This window comes from Ochotona princeps, chromosome 2, assembly GCF_030435755.1.
Source record: "Ochotona princeps isolate mOchPri1 chromosome 2, mOchPri1.hap1, whole genome shotgun sequence".
In the NCBI taxonomy this organism is placed as follows: domain Eukaryota; kingdom Metazoa; phylum Chordata; class Mammalia; order Lagomorpha; family Ochotonidae; genus Ochotona; species Ochotona princeps.
This window is the reverse complement of record NC_080833.1, coordinates 68,113,655-68,133,321: the sequence shown is the minus strand read 5'-3', so window position 1 is coordinate 68,133,321 and position 19,667 is coordinate 68,113,655. Positions and strand designations below refer to the sequence as shown.

General features: G+C 39.1%; 1 protein-coding gene and 1 long non-coding RNA gene across 2 annotated transcripts in view; one reads left to right on the top strand and one right to left on the bottom strand.

Moving 5' to 3' along the window:
• Positions 1-19,667, bottom strand: part of ADGRL2 (adhesion G protein-coupled receptor L2) — a 653,944-nt gene that overhangs the window by 476,079 nt on the left and 158,198 nt on the right. The window lies entirely within an intron of this gene.
• LOC131478514 (uncharacterized) lies at positions 355-14,488 on the top strand. Its single transcript, XR_009244519.1, has 4 exons — positions 355-466; positions 1,740-1,916; positions 13,691-13,808; positions 14,149-14,488. It is a non-coding gene; the product is annotated as an uncharacterized LOC131478514 (long non-coding RNA).

The following is a 19,667-nucleotide window of genomic DNA, read 5'->3' as shown; positions in this document are numbered from 1 at the left end:
AGTTGAAAGTGATGAAATGCTAATTAAAGAGGATGAACCGAATCTCGCGATAGGCACCTGCCTGTGGCCTTGGTGGAATCAGCTGGAGCCCTGGGCATATCGCCCAGCCTGCCAGGCTTGAGGCCCAGGGAGTGATTTCCAGCAGCGTCTCTGCACCTTCAGATTTTCTCCACTGCGGGTTCAGCTGGAGGTGACGACTCATCCTACCCCTCGCACCTACTTGCCATATTGCTGAGGAATAATGATCACCTTATGATATAAATTATTGAGCACAGGACTTTATGGAAACCTGTTTTTGTTTGCTTGGTTTTTTTTTTTTTTTCAAAGCAACAGTGGGCAGACTGCTGGTCAAGGAGGTTAAGTTACACTGTGAATGACAGCATCCAATTCTGAAGTGCCCAGGTTCGAGTTCTGGCTCTGCTGTCCATTTCAGCATTCTATTAAAGCACACTGTGGCAAGTAGCAGGTGATGATGGCACTAATGCTTGGGTCCCTGTCATTTAATGGGAGAGACATGGATGGAGTCCCCAGCTTGGTCTAGCCTAGGATGTTTTGGGCATTTGCAGAGTGAGCCAGCACAAGGATTCTCTCACTCTTTTTTTCTCTCTCACACTATGCCTTTCAAATAAATTTTAAACCTTAAAAATATAACAGAACGAAGTATTTTTTTTTAAGCAAGTATCACCACCAAGGCAAGCAAGAAGCATGCTTTTCAGCTTTGGAACACTATCTCAGTCCAACTTTGACCCTTCTTCTCACCTGAACCCTGGGAGACCGTGCAGTGGTTGGCACGGCATCATGCAGACCTCTTACAAGGTCAGCAGCAGATGTGGTAGCCTGAAAAAGATGCTTCACTACAACGAAGACAAGACACAACAATCATGGTTTTTAAATTTCTCTTAGTATTTAAGATGTAGTAATGGAGCCCTCAGAGATTGGTTTGGTCAAAAGGTTTAGTGTTCTCCTTCCTCTCCATTAGTGGTGTTCCCCCAATAATCTATTTGTTTCAAATGTCTAGTGTGAACAGTTTTCTCTTCGTTGAAAAAAAAAAAAGCAGACCTAGTTTCTCAATGCTGGCAGGGCTTGGTCTTCTGACAGCGAGTTCTGCTTTCTTTTGATCCTGGCTGGTATGCTTGCCGGGCTGGAGAATTTTAGCTTCCACAGTAGAGAGGGAAGTGCATGATGTTCGTGCCCTAACCCGCTCTTCTGGTCTCTGTAGTAATCATAACATTCTTTCCTGCTCAGGTGATCATGGATTCAAATTCAATATCCTGAGTCTTGCTTCCTTTTCTACCATCTTGACCTGCTTGCCTTGGTCTTTACCCTTCACCGCCATCTCACCCCAAAGCCTGAGGGTGGACATGGACCAGGTGTCCCACACAGATGGCAGGAAGCCATTAGCACCGTCACTGCTGCCTCCCAGCATCACACTGGGAGAAGCTGCAGTCAGGAGCTGCACCTGGATTCAAACTCAGGCTTGTAGGGGAGTCGTGGGCATTTTAACCAGTAGGCTGAATGCTCATTCCTGTTTTCTTGCTAAGAAAGGTGAAACCACTTTATTTATAAAATCAATAAAGGTTGTACCATTCTTTTTCCAACATCTAACAGATGATGGAACACCTTAGACTCAAACTGTCCAAATTGTGAAATAGAGAACAGAAACTTTTAAATCCCTTTCTCCAAATGTTGTAAAATTCTTCAAGGGCAATTTTGAGAAAAATCTCACTTATGTTGCCTAGAGGCTACTTAAAACCTTTCAGCAAAGATGTCAGGCACATGGACCACAATGGCTGCAATGATGGAAGCTGAGGTGGCTCAAGAGAGAAGTCAGTTATGCACACATAACTTCTGAGCCAAGTTCACACACCCAGGAAAGATCATTTACACCACCTTGTATTTTCAAGAGACTTTCACCCGTGAGTATCATTTTCAAAAATATCCAGGCACGCACTTATTTTACAATATGCTTGACATTTTGTTTTATCCCTTCTATTGATTTTGAAGTACAATTGATGTCTGTGAGCTGTGAAAGACAGAGAAATAGAATGCTAAAGACTTAAGAAGTCTAATAAACTAGCGATGGTGACTCTGATTACTTCGAGATGCTGGGTTTTAATTTAGGGCTGGCATTCTCCCCTAAAAGGTGTTTTACTAACAATGGTTAGAAACAATATAGATGGTAAATCACATCTTTGTCAAAGTTATGATCATTCTCACCCTTCCTTGAATCTACATAAAATCATGATGAAAGATGTTCATCATACTCAAAACTCAATCTCACACAAAATGACCAGTAATAGAAAAAACAAAGGCAATTGGCCATGAATGATGGAAGAAATTTTCACTAAGGATCTTACTGACTAAAAAAAAAAACATTCAATAACTCTAAAGCAATGGAAAATATTTTAAGCACCACAAGCCTTAATATGAGTCTATTGGCAAGGAAAATTTAAAAGAGTTCTTAATAGCATAGCATCATGCAGTGATCTGACTACACTATGTAATTTCTAAAATGGCCTGCATTTGCTGGACTGACCAGCAGTCTCTCCTCTTATCTACGAGCTGGTTTATGTTCATTACACAACATGGCCATTGCTTTTCTTAACACAAGTGTCCAGGTTATTGTAATGCTATCCTCTATTCACACAGGGAAGATTTTCCTCTCCAACCGCTGCCATCAATGTCAGATTCATTCAATTATACATCCACCTAACATTAATTGCACATGTGCTATGTGCCACATACTATTTTGGACCACTAAGAATATGCAAAACAAACCAAACAACTTTACCCTGCTGGGGCTTCAGTCTAATGGGAGAGACAAACCACACAGTGAATTTGTTCCCTGTTCTAGAACTCAGGCATATTCTTTTAAGCTTTTTCCCCCTTGATACATTTGAAGTATCAGCTATTACAAAATCCAGTTCTGCTCAAACTCAAATGCTTGCTCCCTATTCGTTCAGAGCTCCTTTCTGTCCCCCAACTTAGCCTGTTCATACTGGGACAGCTGCAAAGGGTGAGAGGTAGGAAGAGCTTTGTTTTTATCTGGTTTTCCCTCACTTCGCTCTCACTCCTATTTCTAACTGCCTCCAGCTGCAAGAAGCTCAGGTCAAGTTATTCTTTTTTTAAAAAAAAAATTATTTATCTCCATTGTAAAGTCAGATCTACAGAGAGGAAGGAGAGAGAAAAATGTTCGATTTGCTGAACCAATCTTGAAGCCAGAAGTCAGGAGCTTCCTCCTGGTCTGCCATGCAGGTGCAGTATTCCAATGCCTTAGGTCACCCTCTACTGCTTTTCCAGGCCACATGCAGGGAACTGGATAGGAAGTGGAACAGCTGTGATGTGAGCCAGTGCCTATATGGAATCCTAACACATGCAAGACGAGGAACACCAGACGGGGCCCAGCTCTCTGAAAACATCCCACTTCAACTTCTATGGAGAGAATTCACTTAAGACTTTCTGTAGAAGCCTGTGCTGTGGCATAGAGGTTAAATCCCCACCTGCAGTGCTAGAGTACCATGTGGGCACCTGTTAGAGTGCAAGCTGTTCCACTTTCAATCCAGCTCCCTGCTAAAGCACCTGAGAAAGCCATGGAAGACGGCCCAGGTACTTAGGCACTAGTACCTATAAGGGATACCAGAAGCAGCTCCTAGTTCTTGGCTTCAGACTGACCCAGCCCCAGTAGTTGTAGCCATTTGGGCAGTGAGATAACAGATGGAAGACTTTCTCTCACTTTCTCTCTCTCTCTCTCTCTCTGACATTCAAATCAATAAACGATCTTCTTTTTAAAAAGTTTTCCTGCAACAACATAATCATCCTGCACCTCAGTCTGAACAAATGGTTCTGTTTTCTAGCACATACTTTTTGCTAGAACTCAGGTAAAGAAAACACATCATTGCCCAACAGGAAAGCGATGCTACAGTGCTTCCCTGAAGTCAATATTTTTCTTTCATGAAACATTTTTCATTCTCTAGTCTAAATGCTAAATTGGTGGCCCATGCTGAGGTCTCCGAACCAGTTCTGTTCTCTGTACACTTTCCGGAAAGTTAGCACACTCTTGTGCAGTAACAGTGTAAGTCAGGCTATATGCACGGTATTTAAAAAGTGAAAATAGAAGAAGCAATGTTCCAAGGCAGGTTAAGCTGCTGTCTATGATGTCAGCATCCCATACGGGTGCTGGTTCAAATTTTGGCAGCTCCATTTCCAAACTCTGTCTCCCAGGTGCCTGGGAAAGCAGCAAAAGTTGCCGTAAGTGCTTGGGTCCCTGCTACCCACGTGTGAATCCAAAATGAAGTTGCAGACTCCAGACTTCAGCATGACCCAGTACCAGTCACAGTGGCCATTTAGGGGAGTGAATCAGAGCATGGATGGTCACACACTCTCTGTGTCTCTTTGTTTCTCTTGCTCTCTCTCTAATCCTGCCTTTCAAATAAATACGTAAATAAATCTTTTCCTAAAAATTCAAAAGACAGGTTACATAAATGTTAATACTATATTTTCATTAAACTCATTCAAAACTTTACTTAATCATAAGCATTATTTTACAATATTTTACAATAATTTTTTTTCTTTAACATCCTGCGTCTGTCTAACACTTTCAGTACATCTCAGTTCCCCTAGCCACATTCCAAGGGCTCAAAAGCCCCATGCGTTCAATGCTTGCTGGATTGTTTGAAGGGTTAGTTCTTCCTTTAAATGTGGGATAGAAGTCAATTTTATTCTCACTTTTTGGGCCTCCACTGAAACTCTGAGAGCACTAACAGCCACTTTAACATCCTGGATGTCTTTTTTTTTTTTTTTTTTTGCCTATCACACTATCATCTCTGTCACTTCTACACATTCAATCATTCTCTGAAGTTTCTCCTCTCTGAACTCTTTTCCTTCCGGAATTCTCTGTTTTCTCATCCCTGTCTCATCTCCAATGTGCTTATAATATTGGTGTGTCCAATTTACCAAACAGGTACTGAACTCCCAACTGAGAAGAGGATTTTCATTAATTGGTTGGCAAAAAAAGGGATGGACTTTAAGCTACCTTTCTTCTCTGTATTTTTTTAACTCTCTTTTCCTTTCTAAAATATTTAATATGTTAAATTATAATCTTATGTAAAATATTGTCAATGTAGAGTATGAATAATGAAAGTAAAGAAAAAATACAAACTTTCTGAAATTTCTTTTTCTGTTCTAAAATTTCACTGCTATGCTAGAATTCTTTAGGGCCCTATGAGATTATAACAAAGATACACAAACCACAGATGAGACTAAAGACTTCTTTCAGGCTAGTGATCATCCAAGTTCTTTTATTTTATTTGAAACAGACAGCTTTTAATGGATATATATCCAGATGGAAAACATTTTTAAGGCGGTTTGGAAAAAATAAATTTAAGAATATCTCCAGATTAAGACAGTTTGGGGTCTCCTCCTTGTTTTGTTTTGTCTTGTTGTCTTATTTTACTTTATTTTTATTCTATTTTACCTTATTTTATTCTATTTATAATTAGCTGTTTGCTTTTCAAGTCCTTTTTCCCTACTTTGTTATGTTAGTTATGGTCCTCTAATTTCAAAGGAAAGAATTGAGTAAGGCTTTTCTGTATCAGCATAGTGTTTCAAAAATAATCAAGTTATTTAGGAAACATTATTGAGTCTAATTTGAAGCCAAGAATTAACTAGTCAGAGCTAGTTTTGTGGCATACTGAGTTAGTCTACTCTTTAGGATACCTTCATACAGATCCCAGTGCCTGGCTTAAGTCCTGACTTTTCCATAATTCTGATTAAGTTTCCAGCTGTTGCACCTGGGAAACAGAGTAAAATGCCCCAAGGACTTGGCTCCATGTCACCCATGTGGGAAACTGGACAGAGTTCTAGGCTCCGGAGGGTGCTTGGGAAATGAATGAGCAGTTAGAAGTGCTTGCTCTCTATCGCTTTGGCTTTCAAGTAAATAAATAAATATTTTAAAAGAAGCATGAAAGTTTAAGATTATCCTAGCTCTTAAAAAATTGAAGAGTAGATACTGAAACCTCCTAAAATGTAGATTTGACAATAATTTAAATGATTTTTAGTCAAATCACTAACAAAATAGCCAATATCCTGAAGAAAATAATTTTGGAAATATCTTAGATGACTCTGGATTACTCTTGTAACTATATAGTAAGGGAGGAGAAAACATAAGTAAATAAAATGTAATGAATTAAATAAAGCACAAAATGTAAGTTTTATTAAGTTTTGAGTGATAAAGGTCTCCTTGATGCTTCTGCAAATAAAGTGACTGTAAGAATCAAATTAGAGAAATTATATTCTACTCAAAGACATTTTGCTTAGTGATTTTTATTACTTAAAACTATTTCGTTTTAACAGTTGTGTATACCTGGGTAAGGTGACGGTCTTCTGATGTTAGTGAAAGGATTTCCATGATTATGCCAGTAATATAACAATACATTTTCAGAAATCTTTTAGTATTTAAATGTCTTGCAAAAGGCATACATTATTGAAGTACTGAGTAACAAACTGATGAGTCTTTATTAAACCTTTCAGTTAAACATTGTATTGACACCTAGTGGCTATAGAGGCTGGTAACTTTGCTCAAGGCACATCTTAATACTATGCTTCCCATATCTCTTGAATGAAAGCTGGGCATAGTATGTGTGGCAGTGAGTAATGCTAACGCGCTGATTAGAAACTCTAAAATGTTTTTGTATTAATATGTTAAATGACTGAGATGGATTTGGGTTCTTCTGAACAAGGATTCAAAGCAGATTTGCCCAAATTCACAAGTGAAAAAAACTCCAGTCCTTGCTGACAGGTCTGCTTTGGTTTGTAAATGGTTGTCATTAGCCACCACCCACAATCTCCCCCTCGGTCCAGTCTTACAACATGCTTACAAATCTTGTCTTACTTACACCTGGAAAAAAATCCGTCAAGTAAGATATTCTTTATAGAAACAGTGAGAGAGATTAAATCATTTGCTGAGAGCGAGAGCGACACAACCAATAAAAGCTGGTGCTTTGGGGCAACTGGTGAGGCTACCATATTGGTGTGTCTGAGTTTGAGTTCCACTGCCAATTCTGATCTAGCCTTCTGCTAATGTGCACTGCAGGAGGCACGGGGTGATGACTTGAGGGATTGGGTTCCTGATATCCACATTGGAAACCCAGACGGCGAAGTTCAGTCTCCTGGCTTTGAGTCTAACCCAGCCAAGGGTAGTGTAGGGATGGAAGATTTCAATCTCTCTATTAGCCTGATTTTCTGATAAGTAAAAAAATAAAGACATAACACTTGAAAAACTAGCCATCTTTAAAGAATTCACAGTGAGTGTCTGAATCTAGATCTGTCCACATAATTCCAAGCACAAATTTGAATGACTACATAAATAACTTTTAATATTAATGACTTCATTTAAAGTTAATAAATTAAGTGTGACTGTTTGACCCATCTTTAAGCTGTTCATGTTCCACCTCAGAGTACCTGAATACACAGCTCTGACTGGCAAAGAAGATCCTGGGAGGCAGAGGTGATGGCTCAAGAAATTGTGTTCCTGTCACCGATCTGGGACACGCGGATGTGCATTCCTGTAATCGGGCTTTGTCCTGGCCTCCTCCTGGCCATTGTGTACATTTGCCTAAGGAATCAGTAGAAAGGGGCTCTCTATTTCAGTCTATGTTTCTCAAGTAAATAAACAAATTTAAAAATAAAACTAACAAAGTAATCATTAGACATTTAAACTCATGTTATTAGCCTTACTGTAAAAAAAATTGAATTTTGCTTTTTCAATTTTTGGACAATTGCTATTTTTACATGTTAATATGCACCTCTTTTTCATCCAAGATGTCATGTACACTGTTATAATTAATGGGTATATTCAATAGCTCATAACTACAAAAGGACACAGTTTCTCTCAATGATGCGTTTTGCTTGGACTTAAAATATATTTTCTTTGTTTCTTTTTCTCTGAAAATGATTTATTTGAAGAGCAATCATGGAAGACTTCCATGTAAGAAATAAATTCATAAGCAGAAGCTGAGAAAATACAAGGTGATGACGTGGTAAATGGGAATACAGAGCCACCTGAAAGAGGTTTGGTGACACAACAGGGAAACGGAAACTAGGGCAAGCTCTAAACTGGGAATCGAACCAGGACACTCTGATGTGAAACAGAGGCACCTTAGCCACTAAGGCTAAATGCCTGCTCCCTGCCATACTTTTTATAATGCTTCTAACAATGCATTATTTGCATAATTAGTCAAAGAACAGAACACAGACATAAGCGTAAAAACCATTTGTTCTGTTTCTTCCTTCCTGGCTCTTGAAATGACTCTTTGATCAACACTAGCTGTGTGCAACTGGGGAAAATGAATTGAGTAAAGAAAGAAAGCAAAATTAAGAGAGGAATATGTGCATTTCTGGAGAGACTCTTGGCCATCCATGCTGTGGAACTTGCCTTTGGTACAAACCACTGAGTAGGCGCTGCTATCAATCCACTAGGAACTCTAAGATTGGCGTGGAACTAAAAATGGCTTTCTGGGGCCCAGTGCAGTAGACTAGCAGCTAAAACGTCCTCACCTTATATGCACCAGGATCCCATATGGGCGCTGGTTCATGTCCCAGCAGTCCTGCTTCCCGTCCAGCTCCCTGCTTGTGGCCTGGGAAAGCAGTCAAGGATGGCCCAAAGCCTTGGGACCCTATGCCTGCGTAGGAGACCCGGAAGAGGCTCCAGGATCCTGGCTTTGGACTGGCTCAGCTCTAGCCATTGAAGTGCTGATGGAGGATCTTCCTCTCTGTTTCTCCTCCTCTCTGTATGTCTGAATTTCCAATGAAAATAATCTTTTTTAAAGGACTTTGTGAAAAAATTAGGAAACAAATTGGACGGGATGTGTTTAAAAAACACACTAATGAGGTGTTCCAAGTGAACAAGGAATAAAACAAAAAATCAACCACTAGTGACTTTTTGATAGAGCACAGTGATGTGCCTATTGGGAGAACAGAGTTAGAAAAACAAACTCTAAAATGGAAGAGTCCACCATAAAAGATAAATAAAACCACTAAGGTTCTGAATTTAGCTCTTGGATGAAGACAGAAGAAAGGAATAGTGCCTGACTATAGTTTTCTGGATGCACACAAAGAAATAGGTAACATTGAAAAGGAAGCTTTCTTATGCTTAAACCCATGATAAGATAGCAAAGATAGCTAAAGATAGGAAATTGAATAAGAGCTGAAAACTCCCAGGGATAACAGTTGATCTATAGTAATTTAGGGGATGAAGGAGTATAAAGGAGGAATAAGGTGGAAGTTGAGAGCAGATGAGAGTCTGCAAGGGAGTGTAACAGAAACACCAGTATGTTGGTGGGATTCCTCTGCAGAAAGACTAGCACGTGTGCGAGACAGGCATGGCAAATCAGCTGCCTGGTGCACAAGTATTTCTTGCAACTATGTACAGGCGAGAATGAAAGTGTATTTTTAGTCCAAATTTTAGGAAACAGAGGCAGAAAACATTTCTATCCCTGTTTCCTAAGTTTTCCTGCTCCTGCAGAAGTGACAAAAGTCCTCCATGCCTTGGGCTGCACCTCACAGCAAAACATCAGAAAGTTTGGGTGGGAGAGAAGCCTGCTAACTTTTAAAAGATTCCTAGGTGAGAACCAGTGACAGAGCATGCTTTGAAATTTTGAGAGGAACTGGGAGAGCAGGCAGTGGGTTGACTGGTTAATGAAAGGAAGGCAAAGGACAGAAATGATCCCATATGGGCAGTGTGGGCTCTGGATGATCCACACAAATCCCACCCCGAGTCTTTTGTTGGGATGTACTTCATTTCTGGTCCTTTACTTTCACCAAGGCTCTCTCACAGTTTGTTTTTGCTATTGTGATGCTCTGGATTCTCTCTCACCGTTTCAGTATATTAACATACTGAGCACACAAATTATAGAACTTTGTATGTCAATTGAAAAATGAAAAATGCTAGGTTGATGAAAACTTGGCATAAATTAGTCACAACATATTCAAAAATGCAGCTTGGATGCTGAGCTACACACAGGATATGAATAAAAATCTGATGTGGTGATTATTTTGTGCACAGGGTATTGGATTTATGCTATCATCCTTTAAATATTAACAGCTTACAAAGTATGGGAAATGCCTTGATTTAAATGTCTGAGGTGGCTTCAAGTAACACACTTTTCTCTGCTTTTATTTTGCTTCTTTAAAAAACAATCTGTATACATTTTTGTCACAGAAAACTTCTCTCCCCAGAAGATGTCAATTCTTATTAAAGACTTCTGACAAGTGATGGGGTACATCTTCTTTTTCTTCTTTGATTAAGCTGGTTTAATTCCGCATTGTCTGCCTCTGCTTTGATGCCAAACAAGATTAAATTTTCAAATATAGTCTGCTAAATTTATAATGTGAATTTAAAACAAAATTACTTATAAGAAACCAACATCAGCACCTAGGGACAAGGCTGAGCTATTAGCATAATTTACACCAGTGAAGATATCCCACCCTAATTATTTGCGGCCGATTATCAATTACTGGACAATGCTAGAATCATTCACCATAATTACATCCCTGAGGTATCTACCCTGGATACACTGGAAAGCTTCTATGTGTTTCTCGTCTTCAAAAAAGCAACATTTATTTTAAAATTTTGTTCTACAAGATTTTTCATCTAAGGTACACTAAATCTAAACATTTACCACTGAGGGTTTTTCTGAGATCTTAAGTCCTGGAGTCTCAAATAACTAAAGCAAAGAGCTGAATGTATACTTGGCTCATATGGGAACTTTCTAGAAAGGACACCTAGAATGTTGCTATTTTCAATCATTGTATCCTTGTTATTTTTGATAATTCCTAATTCTGAGAGGTTTTTTAATGTAAAAATTAATTGTTCCTTATATGTTCACATTTTTAGCTTGAATTTCTTTCTTACATATATCGTCTTGCTATTAAAATCAATACCAAAGCCTGCAAACATCAACCTTACATTTGAATTCCTAATGACTCCTCCTATTGTCTCATTTCTGTTTGAACCTGTCAATCAATGGTGAAAAGTGCTAATCACTCCCAGAAACCCCAGTTTTACTCACAAAAGTACCAGTCACTGAAAAAATAATACCGATTGGTCATGGATGGGCAGGAAATCGCACTAGGAATCTCACCACACAATGGAGTTTATTAAGTCCATTTTCCTCAATTCCAGCTCTGCCTGCATGCTAGGGTCTGGGACTTTCATTTCAAAGTCAGCTAAAACCAGCTAAGGTAACTTATATTCATTAGCCAGGCTCCGACTGAAGCGCTGTGAAATCTCTTGCTTAGTGCTTTCGGCTTTTGATAACAGCAGCAGCATTTATTTTTGCGCTTTCCTTTTTCTCTCCATGTTTTTAAATGGAGGAGGAGATGTAGTTGGATGCTGGTTGTTTTAAATTCTTAATTGGTCCATGTTCTTTTTCAGCTGCTTGCTGTTTCCCAACTATATTCTTTTAAGTGATTAAATATCCACAAGAAAGATGTTTTCCATTAATTCTTACTATGCAGCAGTGCCTCCTCTCAAAACCATGGCTGCGTTTATTACTGAAAAGCAGTTATGATGTGTATATACAGCATGGACCATCAAGTATATCACAGCCTCAGGTCACAGAAGGGAAGGAAGGTCACATTCTTATTGGCCACATTATGCAGAATACCAACTTTATTCCAGTCTATTTTTCTGTTTAGTAAACTGTAGCTTATTTTCTTGGAGGTGGCAGTGGCAAAAGGATGATGTGAAGGGAGAAAGGAATCTGGTACTGTCATTAGAGAATAAACAGTAATTACCTTGTACAAATCTCTGGAGTGATTGATTACCTCTCTAGTTTACAAAAACAGGACTGGGAATATGCAATAATTGATTTCTATTGCTTATACGTATTTTCCGTTTAACTTTCCAAAGAAACAACTTAGTTTAATTGAATTTAATTTTGGATTACACATTTTTATGACTTTGGGAGTTGGTTAGAGATTAGAATGCGGAATCACTATCCCCATGAGCCATGTTATCAATTAAAAGCAGAGAGCCATGGTGTGTACGTCTGTGTGGGATACATTATGTTAAATGTCATCACCTGTTTTGTACTTATCACTGGGTTGCTTTTGTTTTTAAAAAGGTGATTGTTACACATAGATTGATCTAGATGAACTCCAGGGTTTATCAAAATGTGAGACTGAGAAATGGTTATAGCAAGGTCTGGCATGAGCGCAATGGCAGTGAACATGACAGATTTAGGTAGGGCCAGCACTGGAGCAGGGAGTAGCTGGAAATTAACAGAGGGCAGACTGGGCTGTGCAGGCTGTGGTGCCACAGTCCAGCCATGCCCTGTGAAACTGCAGGGAATAGAATCTATCTGGACTATGCTTTTAGCTTGCACTTTTACATCATGAAAATCAGACATGTTTCAAGATAATTCTATTCCTTTTACTGACTGGGAAATTGAGACGTGGATTGCTACACAAGGTATGTAAAACAAGAGGAATCAAATGAAAAGAACAAATCCTTACACTTGACAACAGTTGTAGTGGGCTTGGGCAATGGCAACAAAATCTTACCGTTAGCTAAAATAGAGACAATGGCATTCTTGGAAGCATTAGGACTTCTGCAAATTCCTTCTGGGAAGGTTTTCTGACACTTCCCATAGCCTCCATATTCCTCAAAGGTTGTGTCTTTTACACCACATTACACACTTGGGCGAGTGATCTTCCTTCCTTGCTTTCAAGCCATTTTAAACTTATTTCCATTGCTTAGTTCAGTACCAGGCACAGTTTAGATGACAAAATTGTGTGTCTAGCAAGTCTATAGTGATCGATTTCTGCAGGAATGATGACATCATTCAGGCAGATACTAATATTTCCATTTTACTTTGGACAAAAGTGATCAGGAACCTATTCTTTGGCTCTGTCCACAAAGCAACGGTGCACAGATAAAACAATGAAACAACACATCTCTAATTTCAGTGTTTTGCAGAGGAACTGTCTTTTGCAAAATATTCTGAGATCTAAAATTTGCCAGGAGATTTAAAGGTGTTTAGAAAGTTTTCAGTTTTTGATACAAATTTGTGGTATGAATCAAATAATAAAAGCCTACTGCATTAGTAAGAACCATGTTATTAACAACTGCAATCTAACATACTGTTTCTCAAAGGAAAACATTTTTCCCTTTTTTCAAACATAAAACAAAATCATACATTTTGTGGCACACTTATCCAAAATGTTAGCTAGCTTCTCTTATTTAACTTACATATGGCCTTAAGAAGGGAGAAAACCATGCGCCAAACATCCAAAACACCAATTACTTTCTGCTAATTTACATATTTCCTGCTCAAAAGTCAAACTACAGATACAAGCCCAACTAATTCTCAATGAATTGACACTATTGAATAGCTTTCTATTGAAAGAATTATTGCTTGTATTTTGCATAGCATATATGTAACTACTGAAAAACAGACTGTAGAATTTGAAGCTGTCAGCATAGTGGAGAATGATTTCACAAACAATACAGTGGATCTAAAGCTAGGGGCACTGACATCAGGGTATCCCTCGGACAAAGCCAACAATTGCATGAGTGACACTTGATGGTGGAACAGTGGGTGACTAGTACTTACTTCGTGTTCTTGCGCTTTGTCAACTCTGCCTCTTTCTTTTCTTTTTTCTTTCCCTGGTGACTATTTGTTATTCTCAGAAGACTACAGACTTCCCTTCTCCTGGACCTTTTTGAACTCTGCTGTCTTTGAGCATCATGGATTTTGCAAAAGAAACTATTTACTGGGCAGTAATTATATGCCACCCCTCATGTAAAGGTAAATGATAATGAGGTATGTGCAAAGAATAGGCAGCCCTGTCAAAGGGGGAAAAGAGCGGCCTTTAAAACTCAAAGCCACACAAAATGCCTGATAGACTGTTCTGGAGTAACTGTATCAATTAACCACGCTAAAAGCTCTAACTCAGATGGGCAAGCACACAGCATGTCTACCAGTGTTTTATTATCAAGTCTATTATGATGAGTTCTTGTCCTAGACAAAGGGAGAACAGAAAAAGAATTCAGGCTGACAAATTAGACTTGAAATCAGTTTCATTTACATAACGACTGGAAGTTCATTAATAACAGAGTTTTAATTATTCATGCTCTTGTTTCACTAGATACAGCAGTTTTCCCCCTGCTGCGCGGGATGTCTGGATTAGCTGAAATGAACCCTAGCGCAGCGATAGGCTGCCCAGAGACTCTGATACTTTCCTATTTTCACACTTCTAGAGACAGGTGGGGGGTGGTTGTTAAATGTCTGTGTGTGCAAACTGGCAAGGAGAGGTCACGAGAGGAAGAGAAAGGCCTGCACTGAGCGGGGCAGCTGGCTTGCCTGCTTCCTTCGGCTGTTCATTGAGTGTTAACGGAAAAGAAAGAACAGAAAACAAATGCAAGAGCGCATTTGCCCCAGATGGGAGCTTCTATCTGAGCCGATAACCCTTTAAATGTCAAAATCACTTCAAGATGTCCCGGTGCGACTTGCTACTAATATGATTATGTATGTACACAAGCACTTTTCAAGAAGTTCATAGAAAAATGCAGGGTATGAAAACAGGCTATGCATGGAATTCAATTTTTTTGCACCAAAATAAACATTTTTATATTCCATTTTCCATGAGCTTTTTTAAGGCCCGTGTGTGTGTGTGTGTGTGTGTGTGTGTGTGTGTGTGTGTGTATAGAGCAGTGTTTCTCCTTTGGATGGAGGAGCACTAATAGAGTTTATTATGGCTTGCTGGTGTTTTCCAAAAGAGCTGACAAACAGGTTTAAAGAAGGTTTTAATGCGTTTTTTTTTTTTTTTTTAGATGAGAGCAGTGTTGATATTTTCATCTTACTGGTAATAAATACACTAAGGACACTTTCTGGCAAAGAATGTAACTGGCTTCACATACTCAGTCCACTGGTTCAGTCTCTACCCTACCTGATGAAATAAGCAGTGCTTATCACACAGGAGTATTTCTATGTTTGTGATTCATTTGCTAGCTATATACCTCATTAATTTGATAACTGTCTCACAACAAGACAATCTATGACAAATCAAACAAGAACAAACTACTCCCGTTATTTTTATAGTTCAGCAAGGCAGAAAAAGAGGACAGAAAAAAGATCCCTTTGAATGGGGGGATTAGAGAGAGAGAGGGAGAGACAGATATCCTTCCGCTGGTTCATTACTAACATGGCTACAACAGCCAGAGCTGGACCAGACCAAGTCCAGGACATTGAAATTCCATCCAGGTCTTCTAATCTGGCCCATCTTCTGCTTCTTTCCCAGGTTCACTAGTCGGGAGCTGGATTGCAGGCAGAGCAGGTGGGCCCGAAGCTAAAATGAATATGGGACTCAGGACACAATGCCAGCCAGCTTTTAGAACAGTTTGGAACCAAGAAGTTATAAGTTTGGAGAGCTAGCATCAAAAACAAACATGAGATCAAATTCTAAAGAAATATTTGTGAAACCACGTTGAACAAAAGCTAACCAAGCAGCAACCACTTTGTCTAACTTCTTTGATTTGGTCTGCATATATTCGTTTTGCCAAGGAGAACACTGGGCTTCGGAGAGACTAATAGTGCAGCTAGTAAGGAGGGAGTGACAAATCCACCGTGGCCTGCCTCCCCCTGGCTTCCCCCCGTCCAAATGTGCTTGGAGACAAAGATCATGTTTAGCTTTCTATAGAGTTCGTGTGATGTGCTTTATTTTTTTCTTTCTTCATTTCCTTTGCCTACCCACCAATAAATGATTTTATGCAAGATAAACAGAAAATCTTTTTTCAGAATATGGATAGCTTTCTTAGCCATTGACTGACCAGAAAGTCATAAAAGTCAAATATTTAAACAGTTTGTAATATACTCAGGAATCCTCAGGAGCAAGGTAGTCATATGAACAGGACCAAGGTACAGAATAATTGAGTACAAATTAGACTCTACTGATAACTTTATGGCAAATGTCACATTTGTAGACCACATAGAAAAAAAGTAATCACTAGCATCTGCCATTTCTCATTCATTTACTTTTGCCTCTGTGTGAGCACTTCATCCCTGGACTGTGAAAGACAACCCAGAACCGATGACAATTATTTTCTCTTTTTCCCTCTCTACTCTTTCCCTGCCCTCCTTGTTGCCTTCTCTCTTGCTATCTTGCTCTCTCTCTCTCTCTGTGCCTCAGTCTCTGTTTCTCTCTCTGTAGGAATATCAGTTATTGTTTCTGCTTAGAATTATTCACATTTGGGGCCAACTTGTGACACAGAAGGTTAAGCCACGTCCGGCAACACAGGTATCCCATAACACTAATTGAGTCCTGGCTGCTCTACTCTCAATCCAGCTCCCTACCAATGCACCTGGCAAAACGGAGGATGACGGCCCAAGTGCTTGACCCCCTGCCACTCGTGTTGGAGACCCATGTGGAATTCCAAACGCCTGGCTTTGGTCTAGCCCAGCTCTGGATGTTGTAATTATTTGGTGAGTAACCAGCAGATTAATGATCTCTCTCTGTCTCTCATTCTCTCTTCCCAAAGAAGAAATATTCATGTTTACTGCCTAATTTTCAGTTTCAATTCATTCCTTTATTTCTGAACAGGTTTGTCCACATCCTCAACTCTACACCCCTGCTTTCTGGGATTGTTTTATGTAAGTATCTTTATATGGGAGAATTTGAATGATGAATTGTTACTTCAGAGTGATCAGAAAATATCACCATATTTACAACATTTTATCTTTTCATCTCTCTGAAGTATATATAGATATTAAAGTACAAAGTGGTTGTATGACATGCCTAAGGGGAAATAAAGTGTTTTTGAAAAGACGAAACAAGATCTTGTACTAGTGAGCTACCCCAGGCAATAGAGTAGATTTGAGTACAGAATGCAACAAATGGACAGTGAACATAATGTGGAAGTCAGAGCAGTCCAGAAACGTAGCGAGGTATGACGGACAAATGGTAACATCTGGGCAGCACTTTCTTAAAATCTGCCTTCACTAGTCTGAAAATTAATCTAAAAATAGACACTCTCCTAGATCTTTGACCAAGGATTAAAACAAAAACATGCTGTAGGAAAACATGATGAAACCTAATTATGAAAGGCTAAAACAACACAAAATCTTTTACTATTTAGTAACTAATGTGTCTGTTTGCTTTAAATACATATTTGTTTTTATTATCTGGGTATCTTCTCTCCTTTAAAATGTCACATAGGGTCGGGGTTACAGAGTATCAGGCTAAACTGCCTCCTGCAATGCTGGCATGCCATGTGGGTGCCAGTTTGAGTCCCAGATGCTCCACTTCTAACACAGTTCGCTGCTAATACACGTGAGAAAGTACAGGAAGATGGCATAAGTGTTTGGGTCCCAGTACCCATGTGGCATGCCTGGAAGAGACTTCTGGCATCTGGCTTTAGGCTAGCCATGCCTTTCGTTGCTGCCATTTGAAGAATGGACCTGTGAGAGAAGATGTCTCTTTTGCTCTCTTTATGCCTTTTTGTAACAAGGTCAAAATGCTGTGAAATGATAAAGAAAACGGTGGGAGGAAGAGGAGGAGTGGGGAGGCTATCCAGCTGACATTCCCTCTGGCAGCTCTTGGCCTTGCGTGGGGAATGCTACCCTGGGAGATCACAAGGCCTCTGCCCTGTTTGATGTTGCCTTTGCAGATGCAATTACTCAATCATCTAAGTCCTGATGCTGTGCTGCCATACATCTGCAGAAATGCTGCTGCTTCCTTTTGAACTGATGCAAAATGCACACCTCACTAAGGCAGTTAAGCTAGATGGTCCTGGATCAGGGAAAATTCCAGTAACTTCCAAGAAAAGACTGAGAGTGTGGAGTTGCCTAAAGTATCCTCAGTCCCTAGAAGCACCCTCCAGAAGCAATTTGATTGGAGTCAGAAGAACAAAAGCTTTTAGTCTTGTCTTGGATTATTTTGTTTCATGTTAGCAGAGGAAAGAGGGTGTGTCTTGTATAGCCCGAGACATAAATTGTGACAATGGGGACACACTACATATGGAAGCTTGGCAAGGGAAGCTGTCTAGGATTCTGAATCTTTTACTGATATGAGTCCAGGAAAGCTGTTATTTTAAAGAAATCTTTAAGAGATTGCAATATAACCTGGCAGAGTAAGCACTGGAAATGATCATCTCTTTAAGATAAAAGATTACAATTTCAGCTTCAACTTTAAGAAAACATCAATTACTGAATTTAGTTTAAGTTGAGAAGGGGTAAGCTAGAATTTATAATTTTTGATTTTTTTTGAAAATAAAGTAAAACAAATAGCTGTTTTGGTTATGTAATGTGAAGAGTAATGATGAAAACTAATTTTCTAGATACATTAACCCAATCACGGATGTGGAACTCCAAATAATACATGCTTTTAAAATTATTAATGTAAAAGCTTACACAACAAAGCAGGAACAGACATGGGGGATATTATCAAAGATCATGTTTCTATATAGCAGAAGAAACAATCCACAGTGGAAATGGTAGCTAGGGTTTTCCAATGACCTTTTGGCATTTGAAGATGTTCAATAGCTTTAATTGTCAGGAAAATGAAGATCAAACAAAAATGGGACATCGCCTCACACCACTTAGTCTTGCCATTATCAAAATTGCAAAAGACAAGAATTGGTGAAAATATGGTAAAACTGGAATCCTTGCCTCTCAATGGATGCAAATACAAAATGAGTCAGTTGCTATCTAGACAGTATGGTACAGCCTCAACAGCACTAGAACTACCATGTAAGACAACAATCTCACCATTAGGCATTTATCCAAAAGCATTAAAATTCGAATCTCCACGAGATCGTAACCCTCCCATTTACACGCAGTCTTATTCACATTATCCTGAATATATCTATATACATAGATAAAGAAAATGCTATACATATGCAATGGAGTATTATTTCACTTTAAAAATGGAAAGAAATCCTGTAATACACTGCATGGTCAAACTATGAACACCCTACATTAAAGTGAAATAAGCTAATTACAGAAAGACAAACACTGTGTGATTCCACTTAGATGAGTCTAATCAACTATAGATGTAGAGAGTACAAGGGGGTTTCCAGGAATTGGGGGGAGGGGCTGTGTAAGGAGCAATGGGCTATGAAATTTCCATTATGTAAGATGAATGAATTTCAGAGATGGGCACTACAACATTGCTACTAAATAGATAATAGGTTATTGTATAATTACATGTCTGTCAAGAGGGTAGATCTTTATGATAAATATTTTTACAATAACCAAAAACATCAAATCATTCTTTTAAATTTTTTTTCGAATATCGTTTTGTTCGAGCAGAGCAAAAACTTTAGCAAATGGTAGAGCTGGTCATTGATATTAAAATGGAGGAGCTATCACTTAAATTCTCTGATTTTCATTTTTTGTTTGTAAAACGATGGAGACAATACTGTTCCTATTGGACATTCGTAAAGGTTGAGGATAATGCCTGTGGAGATGTGGAAGCTGCTCAAAGCGCGGCAAGGGTATCTTCTGAATCCCTTGCAGATTCAGTTTATAATTTGAAGTTAAATGTTTCCATAGCAGAGAGCTGAAAGACATGTTTGGCTTGCTCTCAAGAATGAGATCAATGATGATTCCAAAGGCAACTCCCACCATGAAAAGAAGTGGAATTTCCATAAAGAGGGTGACAGGTGCCAG